The sequence below is a fragment of the Notamacropus eugenii genome, chromosome 1 (assembly GCF_028372415.1).
Source record: "Notamacropus eugenii isolate mMacEug1 chromosome 1, mMacEug1.pri_v2, whole genome shotgun sequence".
Lineage (NCBI taxonomy): Eukaryota > Metazoa > Chordata > Mammalia > Diprotodontia > Macropodidae > Notamacropus > Notamacropus eugenii.
The window spans coordinates 287969442-287975955 of NC_092872.1; the positions used below are offsets into that span (position 1 = coordinate 287969442).

The 6514-nt window shown below is 40.4% G+C and overlaps 1 pseudogene; it reads right to left on the reverse strand.

The window, feature by feature from the left end:
- Nucleotides 1–2557: 2557 nt before the first annotated feature.
- LOC140525265 (L-lactate dehydrogenase A chain pseudogene) lies at nt 2558–3771 on the reverse strand (annotated as a pseudogene).
- Nucleotides 3772–6514: the final 2743 nt, after the last annotated feature.

Sequence of the window (6514 nt, forward strand, 5' to 3'; positions counted from 1 at the left end):
GTACCCAGAACCAGGATTGTGCACACTGTTCATTTGGGGCTGGTATGAACCCCTTCAAATCAGACCTGTGGTTTCTGTCACAGTGGATGTGTTCTGGGTTCACTGATGGAGCACTGCAAAAGGTCACAAGTATATCAAAACTGAGCAACACTCATTTTGCCTCCTTATTAGCTGATTTTGATTCCCAGGTTATTTCAGCCTCTTCCAGATAATAAGGGAGCTCAAGCAAATCAAAGGGATTGATAAAGTTATTATTCATCCCAATTCTACAAAGGCGAATACAGAGAAGCATGGGAAAACTCAGACGAACTGATGTGAAGTGAATTAGCAGAGGAAAGGAAACAATACAATGACTACAACAACGTAACTGGAAAGAATAATTACCAAAGCACAACTGGAACTGAATGTTGCAAAGTAAATAAGTAAATAAAGTTCCAAACAACAGATATGAGAAGACTATTCTCCTTATTCTTTCGAAGAATTCAAGACCCATAGCTATAGATCTTCCATATATTGGTAGACTTAACTGAGGGGTTGAAAAAAAAAGGAGTTGTTCCAGGATACATCATGAAGGTAATTTTCAATTCTCCAGAGACTGCTTTTCTCCATGAATTACAGGCACACAAGAATAATAATAGCAAATTGCTAGTGTTCTGAAGAAAAGCCTTTGTTTTAGGGAGAAGTTGAGACAACAAAAGAAATTTTCAGTTTTGCTTAGGTAACCCAGTCCTACTCTCTAACCCAGACAAGTTGAAACCCAACTTACTTACTATTTACTAAGTGGGACACCTTTCCACATCCCTCTCTGTCTCTGCCTCTGTCTCTGTCCTTCTCTCCTCTCTCTCTCTCTCTCTCTCTCTCTCTCTCTCTCTCTCTCTCTCTCTCTTTCTATATACATATATATGTATTTGTGTGTATGTATATATGTATGGATGTATATGTGTTTGTGAGTATATATATCATATATGTGTGTGATCATGAATTACGTGTATACTTGTGCATATCTATACACATATCCCAAAGGAGAACCACAGTAAAATGATGACATCATCAGATAAATTAATTAAAAAGAATGAGGAAATAAGAAATGAAGGAATTAAAGAATATTTATTAAACACTTGATATAAGCAAAAGCTGGGCTAAATGCTAGGACTATACCTAAAAAATGAAAAAAGGACCTGTATAAAAAAAGAAACATCTCTGATAAGCTGTTAAGACTGAAAGATCACTGATGGCCAGCTTGACCGTTCCATTGGTATCCTCAGTGAGTCAAGAGAAATCAAGGAGGAGGAGCAATATGTTAGAGGTACCCATGTGGAGCATTGGTGGGAGAATCTGAACAGGAAGCCCACAGTCTGGGCAAGTGTAGCACCAATGTGATATTTCCAGCACCTATGGCATCCCTGAATATCCAGGCTCAACTCTGAATCTCGAAATACCGGACTCTCCACATGGAAGCCAGAACCAAAACAGACACCAGAAGGCCAAATCCATCACAGTAACAAAAATCTATACACAATAACAATGCAGAGAACACCACCAACACCAAGTCTTCTCCCTGCTCAACTTCCCACAAACCAGCTCTATTACGCAAATCACAAACATGTTTTTACTCATGGTTGCCCAGCTACCTGTTTTGCTGCATCTTTCCTCGCTCTGATTGCTCTCTGACTAACTTCCTCTCAGCTCTGCTTTAGCTCTGCCTCTTCCTGCTCCACCCTTCAGCAAACTCTTACCACCACAGGCTTCATGTGTCTCAAACCCATATGACTTAGGCTTCAATGTGACTTAAGCGGGTCACATGGGACTATTAATAAATGGAAACCATCTCCCCATTTAAATGACTATTACTGCAAGCATGGAGAGAATTTTGCATCAGTGGAGAGAACTTTCACAAACCTTTGCTGATGCTTACATATAGGAAGATTGAGGCTCACAATGGAGCTGTTTTCACTGACAGGGAAGAGCTCAAAACAGCTTGTGGAATCTCAGTCAATGTTTTCCAGTCTCTTCTATAGGGAGACTCTTCACATAATTTCCAAGTTGGTGGTCATCTCAGTGAGAACCTTGGGCTGGAGTCAGATGGAAGAAGGCTTCTGCTCCCACATGTCATTATGAACATCTCTGCTCCTTTTCTTTTTCTTTTTTATCAGTTATTTGTTGTTTATTCAGTATTTAGGGTTAGTATGACACTTGAGGAATTGGTTGTGTTGTTTGTTGTACACATACAGATCTTTTTATATAATATGGAAATTTACAGCTATTGAGATATATATATAGGCAGACAAAATCAGGTCCTCTAGAAAGGTGATACATGGGGGCCATGCTGTAGTGCCCTAATGGAGAGGAGGCACAAAGGTAATCAATGCATCAATAAAGAATTACTACTGTATGGTGTTTTGTATCCAGGAGTGTTGTCTTCTGGACCTAAGGGAACTTCTAGCACCTACATACAAAGCAGGTAGTTTATATACCTGTGGGGCACTGGCTCTGCTTGACACCAACCACTGAGACTATACAGGTCATATTCAGCATCATATGCAAACTACAACAGGGTTCTATTCCCCATTTCTAACTTTAGGAAGAAACTAGAGTGTGTTCACAGGTTTTACACTTCTGGTGTTTAGTTGCTAATCAGAGGAAGGATTTGGTCTATCTGAGAAGCAGATCATACATAACCCCTCAACCCCTGTCCTGTTCTCTTTATGGCAGCACATTCAAAAGCTTTAAAACTGCAGCTCCTTCTGGATTTCCCAAAGAGTATCTGCGCTCTTCTTTAAACGGCTCTCCTCCTCTGGATTTAGGTTGACCTTCACCACATCTGAAATGCCATTCTGCCCCAAGACACATGGGACACTAAGGAAGACATCCTCTTTAATGCCATATAGGCCCTTAATCATGGTGGAAATTGGATGCACTCTCCTAAGATTCTTCATAATTCTTTCTGCCAGATCTGCCACAGACAAACCAATGGCCCAGGAAGTGTAGCCCTTCACTTTGATTACCTCATAAGCACTTTCAACCACCTGTTTATGAACATCTTTCCAATTTTCTGCATCAGAATCAGTTCCCAAAAAAGGATGAAGATTCTTTAGAGACACACCAGCAAGATTCACACTCCTCCACGCAGGAACATTGGAGTCTCCATGTTCCCCAAGGACCCATCCATGACAACTTAAAGAATGGACACCAAGTCTCTCCCCCATTAGGTAACAGAAATGGGCAGAATCCAGATTGCAACCACTTCCAATAACACGATTTTTAGGAAAGCCACTTAGCTTCAGGCCACATATGTCAAAATATCCACTGGATTGGAAACAATAAGCAGCTTGCAATTAGGGCTGTATTTAACAATATTAGGAATGATGAATTTAAAGATATTCACATTACGATGGACCAAATTAAGACGACTTTCTCCCTCTTGTTGACGTGCCCCAGCCGTAACAATGACCACCTTTGAGTTTGTAGTCACACTGTAGTCTTTGCCAGAAACAATCTTTGGCGTTTTGAGGAAAAGGCTGCCATGCTGGAGATTCATCATCTCTCCCTTTAGTTTGTCTTCTATTACATAAACTAGGGCAAGTTCATCAGCCAGTTCCTTTGTTAAGACACTAATGGCACATGCCATGCCAACTGCACCAACCCCAACAACAGTGATCTTGTTCTGGGGAACCTGGTCCTCCTTTAGGACATTGAAGATAAGCTGATCCTTGACAATTGATGCCATTTTGGAGGGTAGCTGGGGGGATAGCTGGTCAGGCTGCGAAAGTTCTGAGATAGATGAGAGGCTGCTGCTCCCAAGCTCACGTCTGCTCCTTTTCTAAGAAGATGTGAGGGAAGCTTTCAGAAGTTAATATGTAGAATGGTGCTCATGAAGATATGTAGCAAGATGTGCGTTAATGACACTGATGACAGAGAGTACATTCTACGATCAGGCTCTGATGCCTGCTCTAAATTAAAGGACTTCTCCTTAGGCAATGTGCATAGGGAACATGGATCCATTATACTGTGTAGGCCATTGCTACATCTTTCCCTGACTTTCTTGATATGAAGTTATGATAGGATAAATGTCTCTCACTTGTGTCTATGCTATTAAATATATGAAAGAAACGTACACAGACTGTATATGACTAACTTGGATGTAATCTGTGAATCATATGTTTCCTAAAAATGCCCATTTTGGACTGAGGTCAAAAATGAGGCTGTGAAGGTTTGAGAAGTGAGTGAAAAGAGCGGAAGTAGAGAAAGGAAGAGAGTTAGGACAAGATTCAACAGGAATGGAGGGGGGCATTCATAACACCTAAAGGAATGAAGGATTATTGAAGGAGGTGGCACTTTATCTGAGAGAGAGAGAGAGAGAGAGACAGACAGACAGACAGACAGACAGACAGACAGACGGAGACAGAGAGAAGAGAGGAAGAGTATTGTTCTTGGTAAGCCGTTTAAGTTTTGTAAAATACTCCTTAACTCCACTTGGGGTTTTCTTGGCAAGTATACTGGAGGAGTTTGCCTTTCTGTCTCTAGCTTGTTTTACAGATGAGGAAACTGAGGCAAACAGAAGTAAATGACTTGCCCAGGGTCACATAGTTAATAATTGTATGAGACCAGATTTGAACTCAGGAAGAGGAGTCTCCTTGAACTTCTGGCCTGGTGCTCTATCCAGTAAGCCACCTACTCACTACTCACATACAGACATATACATTCAGAGGGTGTCCAGCTTCTGGTTCTTACTTTCTGCTTCCCCTCCTGGAAGTAATTAGAATTTCCCTGGCAGAAGAATGGGGGAAAAGTCTAGAGATGTCCATCCTGCCTCCCTTAAAGCCACACAAAGACAATCTTATATTCCATATGGGAACACAAGCCCTTGCCACATATGGGGCCTCACTACCCTTCCTTCCTTCTTTTCTTCCTTCCTTTCTTCCTTCTTTCCTTGCTTCCTCCATTTACTCCCTTTCTTCTTCTTTCTTTCGTTTCTTCCCTGTCTCACATTTCCCCTACCTTTGTCTTTGTTTTATTTCTATGACTTCAGTTATTCTAATCTCAGGAGAAGAAACAGAAATAATTCTCACTTCCTTTACACTTATCACCCAGTATGAATTAATAAGGATCATAGTTTAATACCAGATACTTATATGATATTTGGAAGTTTATAGAGCATTTTAATTCATTATTTCATTATGTTATTTCAAAATCTCTTTCAATCATATTTTATTTATGAGAAAATTAAGAGTGATAACTGACTGATGCATGCCCAGCCTGCAAGCATCATGGCCAGGATGGGCCCACAGGTCACTGAACTTTAGTTCTAGCGGAGTTCAATGTCTTCTACTTCTTTCTCCAAACTGCCTTTCCAATTTTTTTTTCATTGCTTCCCTTCCCAGGGACTCACCATTTCCACTTTCCTCTTGGTGCCATTCTACTAAGTGTTTTGCTAATTGGGTATGAACTTTTCTTTTACTTCCTCTCTCAGATTGTTTGCCTTCATTCAAAGTTCAGAATGGGGCTACCTTTTCACATGCTATCACTGATCTGGGTAACCATCCTCCCCATCCCATCTTAGTGCTCTCTTCCTTCTCTAATTATTTACCATGCATTTGTCACATCTTTGGAGTAGCTCTTCCAGAGTGTGGAATAGTTTTTTTTCTGCTATGTTTATAGCTTTGCATCACTAGGCTTGAGCAGAGTATCTTTAAAAAATTGCCATGAATATCCATACCACATTCTTGTAAATCTTCTTCACAAGCAGCTGATGAGTTTGCTCCACAGAATCCCAGCAAACCAATATGCACTGTATCTTCCCCTCTCCCCTCACAAATACAAAACAAAGAGAATGGAGCAATCTTTGGAATAGTTTTAGACCCCATTATTCAAAATCACTTCCCCTGTTGATTGTGGCTAATCACCATCTTCCTGGGTTAACTCTGAAGGCTTCCTATGCACACAAAGCTATGATAGCCCTGTCCAAGGGCATAAATTCCACGGCTCCTGGACCCAACATGACACTCAATACCTTTGTGGAAGTAGAAGAGACTCAGTGATGCTGAGCGAATCATCATTCCCCTTCCCCAGTGCTGAGCAGGAAGTGTATAACTAGAAGGTTATAGTCAAAATATAATATTTTACAGGCAAGCACATAATTCCTTTGGCAAAGATAAGTATGTCCTGCTCATTTTATTATCCCTAAATGCATTTTCTTACGAGCTTTTTTACCTGAGCATCTTAATAATTCTTCTAGTGCTAGTAGAAAATTCCCTGGTGATGTTAGAAATTAAAGCCAAGAGCACAAAGGCAATGCCATCCTTATTCTCACATTTTGTTTGATATTTCTGGGACTCTAAACCTAAAAGGGACAGACAATGAGAGGTGGTGAGTGTTTGCTAACAAATTATTTTCTGAAAGTATTAAATGATTCACTTGTTTTAGACCCCATTAGCACACACTTGAGGACTGAGGAAACTGCTTAGCCTAAAAAAGTACTAGGGGAATGATATTCAAACATTTTATAGTTTTTTAT